The 22401-nt window shown below is 41.2% G+C and overlaps 1 pseudogene; it reads right to left on the bottom strand.

The window, feature by feature from the left end:
- Positions 1-14221: 14221 nt before the first annotated feature.
- LOC111741783 lies at positions 14222-14340 on the bottom strand (annotated as a pseudogene).
- Positions 14341-22401: the final 8061 nt, after the last annotated feature.

Genomic DNA, 22401 nt, shown 5'->3' with positions numbered 1-22401 from the left:
CTATTTATCACCAAATTATGTTTCCAATAAGGCTTTCAAGTCTAAAAAAACAAAGGGAAACCCTCCCGGTCATGATTGAAGTGAAAGCTAAAACTATGTCTTCATTTTAGCTAGAGAGATGTACCCTCCTTTTATAGTATGTCCAGGAACTGTGCCTTTGAAGAGGGGTGTGCAGTCTTGAGTCCAGATCAAGTGGTTGGGGGGAAGACTTTGGTCGCCCAAGAAAACATGTCAACATCTGTCCATCACAGCAGCCCTTGCCCGATTACCATTTTTTCTGCTTCTGTGAGCACCAATGAGACAAGGCCACTGAGCTGTGTCCTTTGTTGCCTGCAGCATTTCCCACCACTGCACCACCTCTGATATGCTAATGAAGAACCCCAGGGTTTTGTGTGGCTGAAAAGGCTTTCAACAATCCCAACTTCTATCCAGAGACTCAGCCTGCTATGAGAGGCTCCTCTTTCCAGGGTCCCTCCTCACACCTTTTCTGTAAGCTTACATGTGCTTAAGAAAGGGCAATTAACCATCTGGCTGCCAGACAAATGGAAAGAGCATAAACCAGGATGAACCTGCACCTTGAAAACTGCCAAGTGGCTCATGATTGTCCAGTGCACTCTGGGGAGAAGCCATAAACTGATGGCTTGAATCTGAAAATGACCCAATGGCGTTGGCTTGTAGCGAAACTCTGATGCAAGAAATCCACTCCAGTTCTGATGCCTTACTGCCTGGTTCTTCATATAAATCTACCCAATGTGACTGCCACGGTTTAAAAATACCTTAAGTAGGTGTCCAGAATCATAAGGTCATAGAATTATGAAATGTTAACTGGAAGAATTATTTTCTTCTTTTCTCTCTTGGCACAGTTAATTTGCTTATATTAAGTCTTCAATATTTATTCATTGGATTGAAATCAACAGGTTTAAAAGGAATCTTGTAAGGATTCTTTTTCTAAAATCGTCTCTACTTTCTAGAATTCTTTAATGATTATTGTGTCTTTATTCAGGCCAAGAACACCAACGGTTTTTTTCATCCAAAGAAATTCATACTCATAAACTTTTCCCGACTTTTCATTCCAAATTCTAAAAGTTGCTGCTAATACTGTTAACCATGGCAAAGAAATACTACTGTTCTCCATTAAAACCTAGAATGCCTGCTGCCCAAGTTTTATTTATTTATTGTGGTGCCGGACACTCTCATAGGCTATGAAGATACAAAGAAAAACAAGATACAGTTTTTGACCTTGGGAAAAGCACAGTTATATTGAGGAGATAGTATGTGATACAACGTGGTAAGTACATGATGAAACAGTACACTATGTTATTCCAGCATTACAAAAGAGAAGGAAAGTCAAGGAAAGCTTCCTGAAGGGGGTGACTGAATGGAGCACCAGCCATGTGCGGGACAGAGTGTTACATGTCAAGGGGAAGAGAAAAGAAATGTAAGCTACAACTGTGGGTTTGACAATACAGAGAAAGCGCTTTTTAGAGAGGGTCGAGAATACGCCAGGAAAGAAATACTGTGTAGCTGTAATGCTAAGCTGGTCCTTTCTGTTTTTCTCTCCATTTAAATGTTCTTTCTCTTGAGACATTTCTGTTTACCTGATATAAAAGATGAAATCCATATAAGAGAACAATAAATTTCCTCTTTGTTCTCTTTCTTACTCTGTGATGATCAATGCATCGCATATAACCTTTAAAAGAATTAATCTCCTATTCCTGTAAAGAGCCCTCTAGTCACCAGATATGCTTATTCTGCTCAGAAAATAAAGGCAGGTGTTCTTACCCAAAAGAGATACTATCAGTTTCTCGGAGGTGTGGGTTGTTGGAATTCTGTGGTGCTGCACGTGTCTAATCATGCCGTTTCATTCATTAGTCAGTTGACTATTTCACTTGAAATTGTGAGTGCCTACATTGTGTTAGCTAGTCTTTGGTGATACAAAGAGGAATATAGCCACTCCTTGGCCTTCGGGAGATCTGAGTTGGCACAGGAGACACATGCAAACGACTGCTTAGGAGAAAAGGTGACAAATATGTGATAGACAAGTATTCAAGTTGAGTAGGGCAACAATGAATGGAGCAATTGTTTGGGACCCAGAAGGCTTGAGTGGGAAGGGGATTTGGATGGCTATTTGAACTGAACCTGAAGGTCAAGTATGAGTTTTCCAAGTAAAGAAGTTAGAGAATGGGAAAAACGAAAACAAAAACAAAAAAAAACCACACAGGCATAGGCTTGGAAGTCAAGAAGTACGTTGGTCTCTCCAGTAATGAACTGTATAAAGGAGACTGAGGAACAAAGAGGGGTTTGGAAGAGACGGCTGGGGTTAGATGGTGAAGTATCTTAAATGCCAAACTAATGTGGTTGAAGCTGATCCTAGCGTCAGTGGGTGCTAACAGAGGTTTTTAAACATTAGTGTCGCCATAAATTCTATGGTTCAATAATGCCGTCCAATAGAACCTTTCAATGATGAAAATGTTGTATATCTGCATTAAAATATGGTAGCCACGAGCACACATGACTATTGAGCAAGTAGTGTGCCTAGTGTGAAGGAGGAGCTGAATTTTTACTTTTATTTCATTTAAATTAACTTGTTTATATTGGAATGCCTAAAGCTAGAACGCTGTCCTGGTAGAAATACGGACAGGAGGGGAGGAGGTTGCCCAGAGGAAAAAAAATGACTCGATAGAAAGGAATAATTCACCTCCCTTCTCTTTCAGAGATAGATCTTTAACATCATATAAATAATTTTGACCATGGATTTGTGTTTATTCAAATATAGGCTATAGATAACAAAGGGCCAATTTAGTCTGGATGTCTGTAATGAAGAGGCAAGGTATTTTAGTGGAGATCTGTGGAAGAACACTGATCCCACCTCTAGTCTGAGGCTACGACATCAAACAGCTCCTCCATTTCTTAATTTGTATTTCAGAGAGCTGAACGTTGCAACCTCCATTCACCCATCCACCATACTATCTTGTACTCACCAGTGAACCGCATTCTACACGGAGCAGCCATGACAGTGACTCTCAGTGGAGTGTGTATGGGGGGCCAATATCTGGAGACATTTTTAGTTGTCACTGCTTGGGGAAAAGTGCTACCGGCATCTAGTGGGTAAAGCCCAGGGATCCCACTCAACATCCTAAAATGCACAAGAGATTCCCCCCACCCCTCCCCAGCAAAGAATGACTCAGCCCAAAATGTCCCCAGCACTGAGGGGAAGAAATTCTGGTTCTCAAGGTTCAACATCCATTAGAGTCATTTGGGAAACTTAAAAAATCCTAGTGTCCTTGGCCTTCCCCAGGCCTACTCTGTCAGAAACCCTGAGGGTGGGGCCCAGCCAGGCATCGGTGCTTCTGAGGAGTTGTTGAGGTGATTCTAATATGCAGCCAGAGTTGAGAATTAAGTACTAGCATAGCAAGAGAATCCTATACCCCCAAATATCCTATACCCCCAAACATCTGACTCCTGTAAGCGTGCATTTTGTATCTCTCATGAAGTCTTCTGGTAAAACTGCATCCCCATCTTCTTCCTGCACCCTGCCTTTTTACTTAGTCAATTTCCCACTGAGGGTTGGGGGCAGGGGTGCTCCTGAAACCTGTCGGACAAAGATAGGTTTGGGCTTTGCCTATCGAGTGACAGGATTAGAGATGGCTTCACTGGTAAACCACCCCACGCAGTATTTCTCACCCATCAGGGGAAACCTGAGTTAAAAATGGTTAACAGGAAAGCTAGTTGAGGGAGATAATTAACAACTATTAGTTCTTTGGCAGCTGTATTCATATTACATGGCATTCCTCAGTAGCAGGAAAGGCCAGCCTTATATCAAATCTATTTAGTTTAATGAAGTGGAAAAGAACACTTGTTTTTGCATTTTTTTAAGGTGGAAAAAACACACATTCTGAAGTTGCCCTTGCTAATTTGTTGAAATGTCACTGGAAAAGATATTTCAACAGAAGAAAAAATTTTTATAGTTTTTGTAGGAGATCAAAACATATTGCCTACATTATCCTTTAATTGTCAAGACACTAAAGGGAACTTTCTCACTCTGGTTTCACTTAAAGCTAACAGCTTGGGGGCCAAAATCAGAGGCCTCTGTTCTCTGCGAATTCTCTGGGTGGCCAAGTACAGTCCAGAGGTTCAAGGTTTTCATTGATGGTCCCCTGGGACCTTGGGAAAGACAAGCCTTTGGCACACAAGGCTTTGGTTTTTAGTCGCTTTATTCTTTACCAGGGGTGTGATTTGCCGGAGGTCATGTAAACTCTAAGCACCCTAGTTATGCCTGCTTGCTTGATAGCAGCTCGCAAAGTAGCAGGCTCTCAGGATGCTCCTCTATGCTATATCGGTCTGTCTAGGGCAGCACTTGGCCATTCCTTGAGGCAGCTGAATGAAGGCACTCATTAATGTGGAGGGGTGGCTGGTCAGCACAAGAACTTTCCAGTTTGAGTTGGGTACCGTCCCCGACTCTATCACCTTCAGCTCTGGAATACCACCTACATTAGGCCACGGTTTCTCAGCCTACGCATGGTTGACAATTGGGGCTGGATGGTCTTTGGTATAGGTGGGCTGTCCTGTGCATTGCAAGATATTTAGCAGCCTCCCTGATCTCGACCCACTAGATGCCAGTAACATTCCCCAATGGTGACAACCAAAAATTCTGCAAACATTGCCCATGTCCCATGGGGGCAAAAATCACCCTCAGTTCAGAACCTCTGGTGCAGACTTACCAGCGGCTAGCCAATAGTTCCGCTTGGAAACCGCTGGAGGGCTTTGCCTGTGTGAACCAATGAGGGAGGAGAGCGATACAATCTGAGCAGGTCCCTCGGCAGCTCTGTGCGGAGTGGGGAGGAAGACAGAAGAGATTCTACACCAGCCAAATCCACGGCACTAGTCCAGGCAAGAGGGGATGAGGGCCTAGATGGAGATTCCACTGATAGGAGTGAGAGAGAAGGATGGATTGGAGAGGTGTTTGGAGAGAGCCACCAGGACGAGTTGACGAACTAGAAAGTAGGTGTGTGGAGAGGATCAGCACCCCAAATGGCTCTTAGGTTGTTGGCCCTCAGTGCCGTGTACTGGTACCCAGGATACTGGAATGAAAACTGGTGGAACAGAGAGGGGGGTCAGGGGAGGGGCGTAGGTCAAGAGACCTGCTTTGAGCATGTTAAGTTTGAGGTCTGATAGACAGTCCCCCAGAGGTGGCGAGGAGGCAACGGGGTCTCAGAGTCTTAGCCTCGGGAGAGAGGAGTTAGGGAAATGAATTTGGTCAGAATGGAGATAGTATTTAAAGCTTTGGGGAATCAAGTGTAGGTGGAAAAGAATTGAGGACTTCTTACTTTTGGCAGCTCTGTAATTTCAAACTGTTTTCAGCTCCTCCCCCAACAGACTAGAGGCAACAAATTAGAAGTGGGAAGAGGTCCCTAGAATGGCCTGATTGAGCCAGAAGCCCAGTTACATTTGAATTTCAGGTAAACACGGAATAATTTTTACTTAAGTATGTTTGGCACATACATATTTCACCTGGCAACCCGAAATGGAGGCCAACACACCACAGAAAGGTGGCAATGTATGATGGCCATGATGTGTGCCTTAAGACAGAGCAAATGGAACAATGCTTGATTCCTTCTTTATAGAAGAAGCTTCAGAATCATCTGGGATGCTGAAAATGTAAAAAAGCAGAATCTCAGGCCCCACCCAGATCCACTGAGTCAGAATCTGCATAGGAGTCCTAGGGTGATTGGCACACACATCAAAGTTTGAGAAAGGGTGTATTATACTACCTAGAAAATGGCCCCAGGAAATCCCAACGTCAAGCGACAAGCAACGTTAAAGATGGGTAGGAATACGGTATGCGTGAAAACACAGGAGACTTAAAGGAATTACATCTTCCTTTGAATAATGCTTTAGTGGTTGAAATGTTTTTGCATATGCCAGCTCAATTATAACCAGGAGGATTCTACTCCGTCATAGTACAGTTATGTTCATACAGGGTCGGGGCTTCTCTAACCCTGCTCCTTAGCCCAAGGCTGTGGGTCCTTGTCCAGGGCCCAGCACAGCCATGAGAGAATGTGACAGTCAACAGCGGTTCCCATACTTGCTACACTTCCGGTTTCTTTAAGTTTTCTCCACTGACAGCTGCTTCAGCAGCATCCCAGCGAGCTCATCAGCTATGTGCCCAGTGAAACCGCAACGAAAATAGTAACTGCTGACCACCGACTGCCTGCCACGTCAAATAGAGACTATTCTTCTCATTTCGAGGATGATAAAACTGAAGCCCGGAGAGGTTTAATCGTTAACTCTCCCTGCAAATGCAAATGGGAAATGATAACAGAGAAGCAAGTCTCAAAGAAAAGACTGCAGTTCCCTCTGTGCATTAGCAGCTTACTGGGAAGACAATGGGGTTAATCTGGTCATTTACACACCACCACCAGTAAATGGCACAACTGGAACCGGAACTCCACCCTGCCTGTGCATCCCTCTAGATCGGTAATGCCCACCTGGGCTGCACTTTGTATCTTGGGGGAGCCTTCAACCCATTCATTGCCAGGCCACGCCCAGTCCAGGGATCAGGATCTCAGGGAGGGGAACTCTAGAATAGAGAAGCACTGTTTTATTTTCTATGGCCAGGGGCCAGTCTCATCCTGTCCCCCCCTCCCACTCCCAAACTAAGGCCACAGATACAGCTTTCTGCCTCAAATCTGCACTCAACATAAATTAAGCAGCCAGGCTGGAGAAAGGCCACTCTACAGCTGTTTAAAGTTTACATCAGAAACAAAGAGACCAGCTTTTCCCTGAACAGCCGAATCCCACTCCCACCAGCCACCCGCTTTTCAAGAGGCAAGACAAGGAGCTTCAGTTTCTCTTTCTAGAAGGCTCTCTGACCAGAACTCACTGTTCCTGTGGCGCAGCTTTCACAATCCCATGTGTGTGCTTCTATTTAAAAGTTGTCAGTCTACAAATGCTCGAGGGAGCAGACAATCTGGTTTCGCCTTCACTTTTAGTTTGTACTGGAAATACATTTCCATGTTTTATCTGACAAGTGGAGACAGGACCCCGCAGAAAGGAGGCCTGGGAGAAGACAGTCGGAAACAAAGTTGTCACTCAGCCCACGTGCACAAGTACATCTGACTGGATGGTTAAATATTGAGGTGTGGAACTTCAGTGCCAATTAGGAAATAAACACTGACCTGAGGGACACCGGTGTTCCCCTTCCCTGGGGTCACTGCGCCAGCCACCCGTGGCCCAGCGGGGGTCTGCAGAATGGCACAGTTAAATCGTCTGAATATTATCCCTGGGTAAAGTTGAAAGTGACCTGGGTTTTAACTGGCTCCATCATTTATACATCTTGTCATGAGGTCTTAGTTTCCCCATCTGCAAAACATGAAGTTTAGAGAAACTGTTTACAAAGTGTTTTGCACCATGATCAATGGTATTATTATTTTTAAGTTTTTTTGCCCATTTCCAAATAATGGACTCTCTCATCCCCGACTCTCCTTTAATCCATCAGCTCAGGCTCTTTCTTCTCTGTCGGGCCTATAAAATTGTTCAGAAAACCCAGCCATAGCTAAGTCCCCTATAGGGCTGGGAGCCATGGCTGCCTCTTTTTGGCGTGCTGTGGTCGTGGTGGTTGTTAAGGATGTTAAACTTTTTATTACACATCACATTTGGGAAATCTATTTATAACATGCTTCACATTTTCCTTGAAACCACAACCACCATTGTATTCTATGACTCCTTGATGCTCCTTAAAGCCTGGGTCCCTCTTTCCTGTGCGCCTTCCCCACTGTGCAATGGAGACTTCTCCTAATACTCAGATCGCCACTCTGGTTTTCTGTTTCCACTGCTTATCCCTGTTGGGCAGGTGATCAACATTTTGGGGCTTTTTGTTTTGTGGCTAGAAATGATGAACTTTCTGTGCCTGTGTCACAAGTAGATTCCCTTTCATTTCTCAGCAGCATTAAATTCAGTACGTTATGGTCAGTTGCTGTCCCTCTACCTCAGGGACCCTCTCTGTCCATCAAGAGCTGGAATTCAAGCTTAACTGTTTTGTCTTCATAACTATGTGTTGCCACATTTGACGACACAATATTATGCCACTGATCGAAGTGGAGAATGATATCCTATCACTTCTGCCATATTCTATTTGCCAACAGCAAATCGCTGGGTTTTTCCCTCACTCAAGGGGAGAGGACCACATAGAGTGTGACCACCAGGAAGCAGGGATTATGGGGGCATTTTGGAAGCTGCCAACCACAGCGCAATAGTGCAACATGGCTTGAAATTATGAAATTCTTGTGGATTTAGGTAGCAGAGTTCAGAGATTACTGTTCTTTGCCATTTTATTCCCAAACATCAAAACCACTCTAAAAATCAGAGAAATTTAGGATAGAACTGTATGTAAGAGGTAACGAGTCCACCAAAATGCCTAAAATGACTATATTCTGGGATAAAAATAGCTTTATAAAGTGCCTTCATAAGACTCTATTGAAAAAAATTCAGAGTGAAAAAAGGCATTATTCAATAAAATATCATCATGTCCTACATTGGGCAAAGACATTTTAAGGCTAGGAAGGCTTTCATGGTGAGAACACAAAGAAAATTTTGATTCCTTTTGGCTTTATGCACTAAACATTGTTTAAAGCATCGTTCAATTTCATTTGACCTATTAAATCAGTGAATACACACCCATTTCCACCATATATATTTATACGGAACAAGGAAACTTATGGTCCCAGACTCTTTCCACTGAAGACCAAAATTTTCTAACACCTGCCTTTTCAGTGGCTCTTTACGAAGGAAGCACTGTGTCCATGTTGCCTTCCTAGGCACATCGCTTCCCTTGTTATCCTTTCTTGGATGTAATAACCAGTTCAGTTTCCTTCCCCAAGACATTTTTCTACTAAAACAAAAGTTGTTTAATGCCTTCCATGGGATTTGCTTCATTTTAGAGCAGTGGTTATCAACAGGGGTGATTCTGTGCCCAGGGGACATTTGGTAATATTTGGAGACATTTTTGGTTGTCAGAACTTGGCAGGGAGTAAGGTGGAGGGTTTTATTGGCTTCTAGTGGGTCAAGGCTAGGGACTCTGCTAAATATTCTATAATGTCACAAGGCAGCCTCCTACATCAAAGAGCTATTCGGCTCTAAATCTCACTGGTGCCAAGGTTGAGAGATTCTGAGTTAAGATCAGTGATTATTTCTTTTCCTATTTGGAAGGAATTTAGCATCTTTTATTTGGTAGAGAATTTAATTCAACCTCAGGCTAACCTGGGTTCTGACCTTGCTTTTACCTTGCCCTGATTCTAATAGCTACAGTTCCTGCACTCAACTCTCTACCTTGGTACCCCAGGTATCTTGCTCCTGGGTAGTTCCTGCTTGCACAAACCTTGCCAGAGCTACCAACTCAGAACCTAAGCTCCGAGAGAATCCTGCCCCTGATTCACAAGCAGTGTAAGCCCAAGCTGATGTCTTACCTGCTCTTTTTAGCAAACCTCTTCCTTATCACCTGCTGGCTTCTGCATATCACCTAGTCCTTTCTGGCACTCACTGTCAGTTTGTCTGCCGGCCTACCATTCCAAATCCATTCCCATTTCATGCTATTTGCTCCACTTTCTGATGCTAAATGGCTGGTGTCTCCCAGACGTTCTATAGCTCCTTGGACATGGTCCAGCTCTCTGAACTTCACCTCAGACGGTTAACCATGGTCTGGTCCAAACTTCTGTTCTCTCCCAGTCTAAAAGTCTAGTTTCTAAGGCCTTGCTTCTCCTCGTCTGGTCCTTCTTACTGCCTGATGACCTCCTGTTGTGACTCACGATATAGATTCATCTATACACTGAGTTATGCCAGAGTAGTCAATAAAATCATAGAAAATGAATTCATTAAACAGATGATGACTGGTTTTACCTAGGTAAAAATGGCAACCAGGAGAGCCTTTTGCCTGAATTTTTCAATTTTCCAAAGGTTTTTTGATTGGGTTTTTGTTTTGTTTGCTTGTTTTTTTGTTTGTTTTTGTTTTTGTTTTGAGCTGTACTGTACGGGACCAAATATACCATCTCAAAATATGCTACTTTGGCAAAAGGATTATTTTGAGCTGAAGAAAACCGAGATTCAGCAGATCAAAACAAAACAAGAAAAAGAAGGGAAAACCAAACCAAACAAAAACAAAAACTCTCTGCCCTCCCTTCCATTTGCCTAAAAGCGAGACATAAAATTCCACTTGTAAAGTGTCTCCCTTTCTCGTACCAGGAAGAGGAGGACAACTCTTAGACTCTTATTCACTGGGGACAACTCTAGACTTCTCAGCCCAAAGACAGTACTGAGAGGAATCTACATAACAAACTTTACTAAATAACCATTATCTTCCATTAGTTTTCCCCCATATATTTACTTTCCCACAGTTTGCCACCCCTTAAAGTCTTAACCTTTTCTCTGTTCGTCTTGTCACTTCTCTACAAATTTGTTGTTCTTTGTTAAGATGCTATATAAGCCCTAAGTTCTAACCACCTCTTTGAGTTACTCATCACTGAGTTTCTCCTGCATATATGTGCTCTGCTTGTGTTAATAAACTGTTTTTCTTTTGTTAATCTATCTTTTGTCCATTTAATTTCCAGGGCCCCAACTGCAGAACCTAGGAGGGCAGTGGAAAAAAATTGTTTTCCTCCCCTACAATAGACACAATTGAAAAGTTGGCTCTAGTGTGTTTATGAAGCCTTCTTAAGAGTCCATTTTGAAGCTTATTGTCTCAATCAAAAAGAGAGAAGGGCCATCAAAAGCCAAGAAGGAGTACTAGGAGCAATGATGACTAGATGCAGTGTGGTGTCCTGGATGGGATCCTTGAACAGAAAAAAGATATTAGTGGAAAAACTAGTGAAATCCAAATAAAGCCTGAGGTTTGGTTAATTATAATACACCAATGTCGATTTCTTCATTTGGACAAATATGCGTGGTCATGAAAGATGTTAACCATGGCAGAATTGTGTAAGGGGTTAAAAAAATAAATGTGAAGGGGAAGTTTGGGGAATTTTTAAGCTGTGGAGAAACCCTGTAAAAAATGATAAGGATAGGGTTTTTGTTTTGTTTTCAAAAGGATGTGATTCCAAGACCACTTCTGTTTCCTCCCCTGTCCAGATGCTATGTCTTAGGTCAAGACTGTGAGGTAAGCATTTTTTCAATAGAACCATACAGTTAATTCTTCCTAGCTCATTCTTCCTAGCTCGGAATTGTTTCAAACAGATGTTTCCATGCAACCATTTGGGGACAGAATCCATTTCCATGTGAGAAACTCATACCCACCCTTGCGTATATTTGTTAATTTCTTTCAAATATATCACTAGTCTTGCAATCACAAACGCATGAAGCCCTTGCCTCAGCGGCCTAACAGAAGTGTGTGTTGTTGTCAGAAAAGGTTGGCCAGACCCCTAGATGAAGAAAGATGTGAATTTCACTTCATGGTATTTTCAGTGAATCCAAGTAAGCAAGTGCCTCTTCCATTTATTCCAGATGGCCACTGCTGGAGAATTTACCACTGGAGGAGCAGGTACACATGCACTTGGCAAACTCATTGTATAAGAACTGTAATGAACCCTTCTACCACGTCACTGCCAGATTGTCAAACAATGCGTTCAACACGATATCTCTTAATTATGATATTTTCCTGCTGCTAGGAAGAGGCCAAGCATAATTTTGGAGGGAATAAACTTTTCAGCAAGTAAATTATTACTGAAGGCTTTCCCTAAGGTGTTGGCTAGGGTGACGTGAGAAAGCACAGTTAAGGGTATTTTGAACATGTTGTTTCTCTGTGGGATAATAAGGAAAATATTTAAGAAGTGGCTGCTGTTTTATGAAACATGTGTTTGTTCCCTTCAAGAAAGACTGAGACAGGTTTTTAAAATGGAGGATCTGATTTTCCTTCAAGAGCATGCCTATTTTAAAAGCATTTGCTTATCCAATATTAGAATATTATTGAAGAAAATGAAACTGATCCATGCAGCCAGTGTCTCCCTTGCAATATAAAAGGACCAATCTATAAATGGGTCAATAAAAATCAATAAATAAACCAGGATTCATTATGAAGTCACTGACAATACAATTACTAGTCAGAATAATTAGAAACGATAAAGCAAAATGATAAAAATAAGGTGCTATTTCTTTTCTTTACAGATCATGTTGTTCTCATGCTGTGAATAGCATTCTAATTCTTTACCTGCTTTTCTCTGCCAAGCAGACCAGCATGCATATGCTACGGTGCTAGACATGGAAAGGTCAACATCCATGGTGTATACACACCACAGGCCTTATAGGATATAGCCTTTGTGGGATTAATAAGTTACAAGGTTGAGGTTCTTGATTTCTCTATAGAGTTCCAGAACCCTCTCTTTGGGGCTGTTTCAGCATTTGGCATAACAAGCCACAGAGATCAAGAGAATGGGAACTGTCTCCATGAGAATGCCCACCAGAAGTAGTTATTGGCATTTTCAATTATATAATATCAGTGATACTGTGGAATCCTGGATTTGTCAACCTTAGCACTGTTGACATTTGGGGCCAGATAATTCTATGTTATAGGGGCTGTGATATGCATCGTGGGATGCTTAACAGCATCTCTGGCCTCTATCGACTAGATGCCATTAACACCCCCAAGTTGTGACAACCAAATTGTCTCCAGACATTGCCAGATGTCCTCTGGGGGGTCACAATGACCCATGCCCATGCCCCCTTCCTTACTCCAACCTTTGAGAACCACTGCTGTAGTTAACAAGGTAGAAATAGCTGACCCAGAGTTGCTAGGTAAGAGGCTAAAAACATAAAACGCAAAGAATACTGCTTCAGATTTAAATGCTTTAAAAACCCCATGTTACTGTCTTTTTAATACAAACAAGATGCTGTAAATGCAGGCAGTAGGGCAAGCCCATGGGATCTCTGCATAGAGATGGCCACAATCTAAGCATGAATCAAAGTAGTGGCACCAAACTGTACTAGTGGTGATTGTGTGCTTCACCACTCTGCACTTGTAGGAAAAACAAATGTCAGTGAAAATTATTACTTAAACTGCATTTCAACCTTGAGCACACGTCTTCTTAAATTTTGTGTGACAAAATGAGAAGTAAGTCTAAATCACTTTTGCTGCACACCAATGTTCATATCATGTCTCAAGGAAAAGCACTCAATGACTGCTTGAGGTACCAATATTTGAATTGCCAGCTAAACTAGCTACTACTTTTGTATAAGAGCATTTTTAACTTGAAAAGGAAACTGACGACCACTGATTTTTAGACTTAGGGATTAGGCAGACAGTTTTTCAAAAATGAACAAAATGAGCCTGTCACTTTATAGAAAACAATTGGAAGGAAGTATTTGCTGTCTGTAAAATTTGAGTTTTTAAGTGATCATTAAAATTTTAGAAAACTTGGATCTGCCCCCATGGGCTTGACAGCTTTATAATCCTTAAAAGAGGCCTCTAATGAGATCAGTAGCATTATTAATGAGTGCGGTGTGTGTGTGTGTGTGTGTGTGTGTGTGTGTGTAAGGAGGATCTGCATAACTCAATGAACAAAGATTTCCCAAATGACCAACATATGATGTTACAAAGTCATGCATGGGTAAAATATCCATTCAAAATATAAAATAAATCAATGAATTTCAATGTAACAGAGTATGAAAATTTCATTATTATGATTTCAAATCTCACGATGCCTCTTTCCTTTAAGAAACTACCACTTGTCTCAATTTGGCACAGTACCAAAGAAGAATACCCACAATTATCTGAAAAAGCTATTAATTATTCCTCCCATTTTCAACTGTGTATCTGTATAAGGCTGGGATTTCTCCGTATTTTTCAACCAAAACAACAATCCACAATACGATGAGTACAGAAGCAAATATGAGAATTCAGCTGCTTCTATTAAGGCAGACATTAAAGAGATTGTAAAAATGTATGCCAATGCCATTCTTCTCAATAATTTATTATTTTTATTTTAGAAAATAGTTATTTTCATAAAAGCATGTTATGTTAACATGTAATGGGTTTATTATTGTTATTTCAAATAAATTAATATTTAAAATTTTCTCTTAGTTTTTATTTCTAATATAGTAAACATTGATTGATTAAATCCATGTAAACACAAGCTCTTTGAAGTCTTCAATGATTCTTTTTTTTTTTTTAAGCAAGGCAACCCTTGTTTGACCTCACAGATTGCAAGGACCTCGTCAGCTTACAATCCCTTATTTTTTACACCTATAGCACCTGGTCTTCCTAGGTGGTCTCCCATCCAAGTATTAACCAGGCCCAACCCTGCTTAGCTTCCGAGATCAGACAGGATCGGGCTTGTTCAGGGTGGCATGGCCGTAGACTTCAATGATTCTTAAGACTCTACATGTCTCCCAAGACCAAAATGTTTGAGAACTACTGATTTATAGTATAACGATTTCTGTTTTAAATTTTTGAAGTTGCTGATAGTGTTACAAAGGGGTTAATATTCAAAATATGTAAGGAACTCACGCAATTCAAGAGCAAAAAAACCAATCTGATTGTAAAATGGACAGAGGACCTGAATGGACATTTTTCTAAATAAGACACATAAACGACCAATAGGTACATGAGAAGATACTCAACATCACTAATCATTGGGAAAATGCAAGTCAAACCCACAATTGAGATATCATCTCACACTTGTTAGAATGGCTATTATCAAAAAGACAAGAGAATAAGCGTTGGCGAGGGTGTGGAGAAAAGGGAACCCTTGTGCACTGTTGATGGGAATGTAAATTGGTACATCCACTATGGAAAATAGTATAAATTATAAATTACAACAGTGGAGAGCAGCCACTCGTACAGATATATGCACCTGTTTTAAAAAATGGGAGTTGAATCCTATTACCGATTTGATGTCAAATGCCAATTTCCAAGTACGCATAACATAAAGGTGAGAAAAAAGTCAAACGGGTAAATGTCAATACAAGGACAACTCTGATTCATTTGAACTATTCAGTTACTAATAACTTAACTACTAATCACAAATTAAAATACTTTTTCAATCTTGAAAAAGAAGAATCTGACAAGATTGGATCGTGGATGCACTGTTCTTTGTTATATTATTCTTCCTCATATTTTCTGTTCGAAATATTTTATAAAGAAGCAAACCACATTGGTAAATTGGGGAAACAGCGATATTCAAAATGGGAAGAGAAGGGTAAAGACTCCCAAATAATATAATTTTTTAAAAATTAATTAATTTTTTATGGTGACATTGGTTAACGAAATCCAATAAGTTTCAGCTGTACACTTTAACAGTAAGACATATATATATTTACACTGTGTGTTCACCTCCCATAGTTAGATTTCTTTTTGTCACCACATATTTGACCTCTCAAATAATACAGTTTTAATAAAATTTATTCTTTACCCACATGCTTTTATAATTTTTCCTGAACACATAATGTAATATAGTTTATCCTAAAGCCGGGCCTCTCCTTTCTCCCTGACAGTTTTCAGACCCATTTCCACATCTACTTAGGGGAAGACATCAGAAGACACGAGATGCCTAATTCCCAAGACTGCCTGGGGTGTCTCCAGGGACTTCTTGACAGAGCTCCTGCAAGTCTTCAGGCACCCGCCCTCCACACACACTGATGACCAGAGAGACTATTTTTAATTAAGGATTGACTGCTAAAGGAAGCTTAGTCAGTTCGGGGGCAAAGATCTGGTTTCGTAGCATAAAGACAGTTGCCCCAGAACAGACACCCTTGACTTTAGATACATGTTTTGACTTCTGAGAACTTCTACCCTCCCCGCTCTACAGAAGTGGTCAAACACATTTGTCTTTTGTGGTTGGTGGAGATGCTGACAGAGTTGATAAAAATTCAGCCTAATACTTTTAGCTCTTAACCCTATTAGTGTCCCAAATGTTTTCTAAAGGAGTTTGTTTTATTATATGGGGTTTTATTTTAGGTAAGATTAACATATAATGAAACGCGAATCTTTCATTAACACATAATGAAACACAAATCTTCAATGTACCATTCTATGGGTTTTGACAAATGCATAGTGCGACATCTACCCCAAACCGCAATGAAAATGGATCATTACTTTCACTCCAGAAAGTTCTCTTTTGCCCCTTCCTTCCCAGCCAAAAATACCCTCTCCTCCTTGGAGGCAGTAACTGTTGGGGAGGTAGGAGGCAAGTTTCTGAGAGTCTTTATTCATCAATGAGTTGAGTTGTGGACTTAGACAAAGGGACTCTGCTCAGGCTTGAACTGGAGGCCAAATTGTCAAAAGGCAGCTTTTTGGTTAAGGCCTGACATCTGTTTCCCCCAGAGTTGGTTCTGTTTTTATGGACATAATCCCAGCACTATATCCAGCAGACGTCAGTGCTTAAGGACCAGAGAGGAAAAAAGTATAGCTAAGTAAGGAAATCAAGACTCAAACTATACAAACCAGCTCTTACTTGGAACTTACCATTTTTATGTCTATGTTTTATACCAAGAGACTGCAGACTGGGGATCTAAATTTCCAGCCTATCTGCAACCTGGACTGGCTATGATCTTGGATAAATTACTTCACATCCCTCAACTTCTTCCAGCTATAAAGTGAATATCATTGTATTGACTTCCACTATAATGGGTAGCAAAAATCTCACAGTCGCGGTATTTGGGATGATGACTTGTTTCCATGTATCTAGTTTTCTTCAGCTTCAAGGAAAGAAAAAGTAGCCCTGGTCTGTGATGTCCAATGAAATGAAAGCAAACTCCTTCAATCATATTGTAAGAGGTGTCAAAGAGCAAGTTCAGTGACAAAATCAGCCTGAAACTTATGGGCCACTTTACGGGGGCTGACAGAGTTTCCAGCCTTTTATTCATTATTGAATAAATCCGGTCATTCTATATTTCCTGTTGGATTATTTTTTCAGAAGTCATTATTCATAAATCTCCAAAAAAGCAATGCTGCCTTCCCAACTCTGCTGAAGTCACTCCTGTATTGTTTTGTTCATTGGAATGTTCAGGAAGGATTCATTTTTATTTGGTTCATAAGATAAAATAGCTACAAATGGTAATGACTCCCGAACAGTACTTTGTTCCCAAAGAATCACACACCAGAACATTGAGTGGGCTGACTTCTGTGCTGGGAACTCAGCTGCTCTGTTTGTTCTCACAAAAACCAGTCCTCCCCAGGAGCGAGTCCCTCTCTTCGTCAGAATCTTTATACCCTGTGTGGCCTTTGCTTCCATCCCTTCTTCTTACCTCTCTCCTGCCCACAAGGATTCAAATAGAACCTCAATGTGACTATCCTCCCCCTCCCCCCCAAAGCAATCAAAAAGTCAAATAAGCAAATCTCCAGGTATAGAAAGCCTTCTCTCCTCTCAGGCTCCATCTGTTTCCAGGTGAACTCTGTCTTAGGAGACAAGTTCACGGTGAACACATGTTTTACCCATTTGCTGCCTCCCAAGACTCTGCAAACCTGAGGTGGGTCATGGAGAGTGTCCGGGCCTGTAATGGGGACTCACACCGTCGGTGCGTGGCTGGAATTTGAGAAAGTGGGAACGCTCTACAGAGATTTAGGGGTTCAAGCTTCCGATGCTTGATCTGGGGCTGGAAACACCCATTCCCCTAGATGCAGTATCATCAGCTGGAACCGGGGAACCTGGACCCGTATCCTTATAGACTTGACGATGCATAACTCTTACCGAGGATTTTGTGCAAATGCAGGTTCTGACACCACAGGTCTGAGCGGGGGCGGGGGCTGCATTTCTCCCAGCTCCCAGGGGATCCGGATGCTGCTGGTCGGCAAAGCACAATTTGAAGAGCCCATTCTGTGGCCATGCAAGGGGGAGGTGCTTGGTTTTTAAAAATCTCCTTAAATTCTCACAAAGTCCGACGAAGTGGGGATTACTCCACGCAAAGTGGAAAGGAACTTGGGCTCAGAGAGGTCAGGGGCGTGGCCGACGTCACACAGCTGGTGATTGTTAAGGCTGAAATCTGAATTCAGGAGTATCTGGTCCTCCGGTAAGGGAGGAGAACGAATTAAAGCAGCGTTTCTCAGAGTGCAGTCCCCGGCCTAGCGGCATCCACATCACCTGGGAAAATTTTAGATATGCAAATTCTTGGGCCCCTTCTGGGACCTACTCAGTCAGAAAGTCTGGGGGTCCTCCCTGCGATCTGTGGTCTAACAGCTCAGCCGCTTGGGTGATTCTGCTGCAGGTTCCACTTAGAGAAGCACCGAATTAGAAAACTGCTTCTCAGACTTCGCTGTGCGGCACAAATCGCCTGGGGCTCCTGTTGAAATGCAGATTCTGATTCCACAAGGAAATGGCACGAAATTGTGCATTCGCCACACGCTCCCAGATGCTACCGGTGCTGCTGGTCTAGGGTCCCCACTCTGAGCAGCAGGGAGTTGGCTGACCTTCCCGCCAGCCTGATGACTTCCAAGTTGTCTTGGGTTTTAGTCTTCACACGCAGCTGGGCGTGGAGAAAGCAACAGAATTTAATGGCAGAACTGGCTCACACCACAAAGTTTTGAATTCAATCAAAAATCCTAGGATAAGCAAGGCTAGAGTGAAACTCCGAGAGACAAGATGGGCAGTAGCCTCAAACAGAAAATTCTCCTGTTGGGTTCAGCGCTGCCCTCAGAAAAGGGAGAGATTTCTCCTGCAAAGACCTGGTTCCCTGGGAGGGAGCCTATCAGTCCATCTTCTCCATGGAACAGCACCTCCGAACAGCCAGTTTACTCTAATGAAATAATACCTGGGCCCCAAAGAACGTGCAGGTTCCTTGAGTTCCAAGTTCAAGTTCATTACTCACATCGGTACAGAGGAGTAACAGTCAGAATCGCAGCATGTCACTTGCAGTGTGATTTCCCAGGTCCGCTGACAAACACACTTGGCTCGGTGTGACCTGGTCTGACTCCTTCTCCTCAGCGTCAGGGAAACTCAAAGTCGCTAGAATCGGTGTGGTGTTTTCCCTAAGAAAGACCCTTCTTCATCACAGGGACAAGAGTGTCTTGTTCTACCCATCCCATCTTAGCCTCTCTTCTTTTTCCAAACAACATTGGATTTCCCTTCTGAAAATCCTTCTCTCAACACTCTGTTTCCTTGGCAGCCCCAAACCCCAAACTTCGCAAAACCAGAGATGTCAAAGAATAAAACCCTGCTTTGACTAGGACCTCTTTCTTTTGAATGAATCACTTCTTATCTTGAATTTTGGCTGCCCACTGGCTCGTGTCTACTGATAATCCCAGGGGGCCACAGGGAAGAAGAGCAATCCTTCATTTGATAGTGGTGTAGATTTTCTATGTGAAAACATGGCTGATCCGTGTGCCAGCCCCCTGGGGAGGGTGTCAGCTGTAAGCAGTGGGCAGGCATCCCTCCCAACAGCTGGGGAGTGAAGGCCCCATTGCCGAGGGGGTTCTGATTTATTAATCAATACCAGGAGTATTGATTAATAAATTGATTAATTACCTGGTATTGATTGCTCTTGTAACTCATTTGTATCTGTGTTCTCGTTGAACTTCCTTAGGCTACATCTTGAGGCTAGGATGTACATCTCTTTTTTGGGGAAGGTTTTTTTTAAAAAGATTTTTATTAAAATATAGCTGACATACAATATTGTATTAGTTTCAGGTGTACATACGTTTCTTTATTTTTGAATCCATATCTAGCACAGTGTCTGGTATGGGGACGAGCCATATAGTTTTATGAAATATGTTTTCAATTTTTTGAATAATATTCTATAAGTTCTTACTGTTATTGGATGTGGCCTTTATTTCCTTATTTATTTTTCCTCAGCCACCGAAACATGTTTACGTGCCATGTCTAAGATGTCTTAAAATTCAAAGCATTCAAAGCTTGCATGTTTTTTTAAGAACTGTTTCTTAAATCATCCCGTTAATCTAGATTAATTTGTATCACTTGTTCTGTACCTAGAACAGCCCTGTCCCATAGAACTTTTCGGCTCTGAGAAAAATGTTCTAATATACATCGAGGTCCAGAGTGGGCCTTGATCCCCTGGGATTTGGCATCATGGTTGCTGCCCTGGTACCAAGAGCACAGTCCCTGGTTTAATAGACTGAGTAGGAATGCAGAACCTGTTTAATCAAGAGTTTGATTGATGTGACTCCTCAAGAGGAAAGTCAGATGCTAGTTGTCTAGGCACTGGGCAGTTTTCTCTGACTACATCGCAGATCCATTCCACAAATGCGCTAGGTCAGCAGTTTGCTGGACAGCAGGCCGACTGGGATTCGCTGGCCTAGTTCAGTTCTGTGTGGTCTCTAGTTTGGAATATTTCCTTAACAAGGCCAATGAGTCGCTGGGGTTCACTTACGGTATTTGAATTGAAGCAGAATAAATCAGATGACATTCGCCTCTCCATCCTATCTGACTTTCTGGCTCAAGGACATTTTAATTCATTTAATCTTTATTTTTATTTCCATTTTCAAAGTTCATAAATTTGATCCATGAACTGTTTAGTTATTCAAAGAAAATCTTTTCTTCCTCACAAGCCATAATCTAATAAGATTCTCCAGTTGATTAGAATGGTCTTTTCACACACACAAAAATAATAATAAGGCGAGGATGTTGCAACCAGTGAATTCTCTTCATCATTGAAAAAAGCATATTTAAAAAAAGCATATTTAAAACTCATATTTAAAAGCATATTAAAAATCTTTGAGTTTTAAATAATTATTTAATAATATATTCTAGTCTTGGCAATGAGTACAGTAATAATATTAATATTGAAAAAAAAAACCTGTTAAGTTTGCATCTAAGAAATGTTCGCAAAAATTCACACCAAGTCAGCAATTTACTCAATAACAGGAATTTTCTGTGTCCTACTTCCGATATTTCTAGTTACACAACTTTTCCCTACAGATAGAAGAATAACATTGTAAATTAAATGTATCAGATAAACGGATGTGAGTCTTTCTCTTGATGTGAACACTTAGTGCAAATTTTTTTTCCAGGAGGCATTCTTAGTAGGTCCTGAATTAGATTACTGAAAGTTTTTTGAAATCAGTTTTAGTGCTCAGTATTTAACTATAACCTTAGCCTTATTCCTATTATCTGAATACCAGCAATTCTGATGAGAACAGTAGCTGCCTATGAGAGCCAGGAGGAGCAACCAGTCTTTGAGTCTATAAGCCCCTGACTTTACCGTATGAATTAAACAGAGCAGCGCATGTATTTCAACACCAAGGACAATCCCTCCCCCTTCTTTCTTTGAAAAGAAGTCTATTTGTTTGAAATGTATGAAACCTATTTGATGGTGAATTGCTATTTCAGTCACAGAAGGTAGTTCTAAATCTCAAAGTGGGAGAATAGGTATTTATGATATATTAAGCTCAAATAAATGTTTCACGTTGGATTACTGCGTGAAACCATGAGGCAAATGAACTCGGAAAAAAATGAAAATGTATGCTTCGTCGTCCTTCTAGTACATTTCAATACCAGATTTTAGTGTGATATACAGTGATGGTTGCCATAACAACGAGGCAATCCAGGGGTTCTGACTGTGCATATGAGGAAACTGGCTGCTCTGGTGAGAAATAACTGTCTTGTTCATAGTCATCTAGTTATTTCATCTTCTACGTCTACTATCTAGATTTGGTCTCTTAGAATTGCTGATCATCCGTCTAAACTTTAGGTTCTGAGCTTCTTCTTTTGATAATTTCCAGAATATTCGAGAAAAGAATAAATGAAGAGGGTAGGTGTCAGGTATCCCTGTTCTCCATGGCTTAAGAAATCAACATAATTGATGAGATGGAGTTGAAGCAAACCATATAATTAGGAAAAGGGGAAGCCCATGTAATTTTGAATTAAATAATGTGATGATAGATAATTATTCATCTAAATGATAAGAGGATTGCTTTGAAATAAAATATCACATACATGGTCAAGCATGAAAATATTATTTCAACAGAATGGCTGATGGCATTTAGTATGTTGGCACTTCAGTGTGGGAACTTAGCTTGTTATTCTAAATGATTAGTAATTAAATTATATATTCACAACCAGCTTATGATAGGTACTGAGTCAAATCTAAACCACGCAACCATCATTTCCCTAAGAGGTTTTGAGAAAGATAGTAGAGACCTTTTTTTAGTAAAGTCTCAAACTTTTCAAAACTCTTAGTGAAAATGCTGTCTTCCACACATGTGTAACGATGACACATTTTTCGTATTATGCAGGGGCTCTTAAAGTCTGAAAACAAAAAGCTGGTGAAAATTTACGTTTTAATAATAAAAGCGAGCTTTTATGAGGGCTAACTCTGTGCCAGGTACTTTATTTAATATTATTTCTCAACTTATAACAACGCTTAAAGTAGATATTATTCTCTATTTCATAAATTGAGGATAACTGAAATTGAGTAGATCCCCAAACATCAAAAATGTTTGTTTCCTATTCTCCCCTTATGTTTGTAGAA

Source organism: Pteropus vampyrus, unplaced genomic scaffold (assembly GCF_000151845.1).
Source record: "Pteropus vampyrus isolate Shadow unplaced genomic scaffold, Pvam_2.0 Scaffold81, whole genome shotgun sequence".
Classification (NCBI taxonomy): Eukaryota; Metazoa; Chordata; class Mammalia; order Chiroptera; family Pteropodidae; genus Pteropus; species Pteropus vampyrus.
Note: the sequence above shows the minus strand (reverse complement) of the source record. Positions and strands in the feature narration are given on the sequence as shown.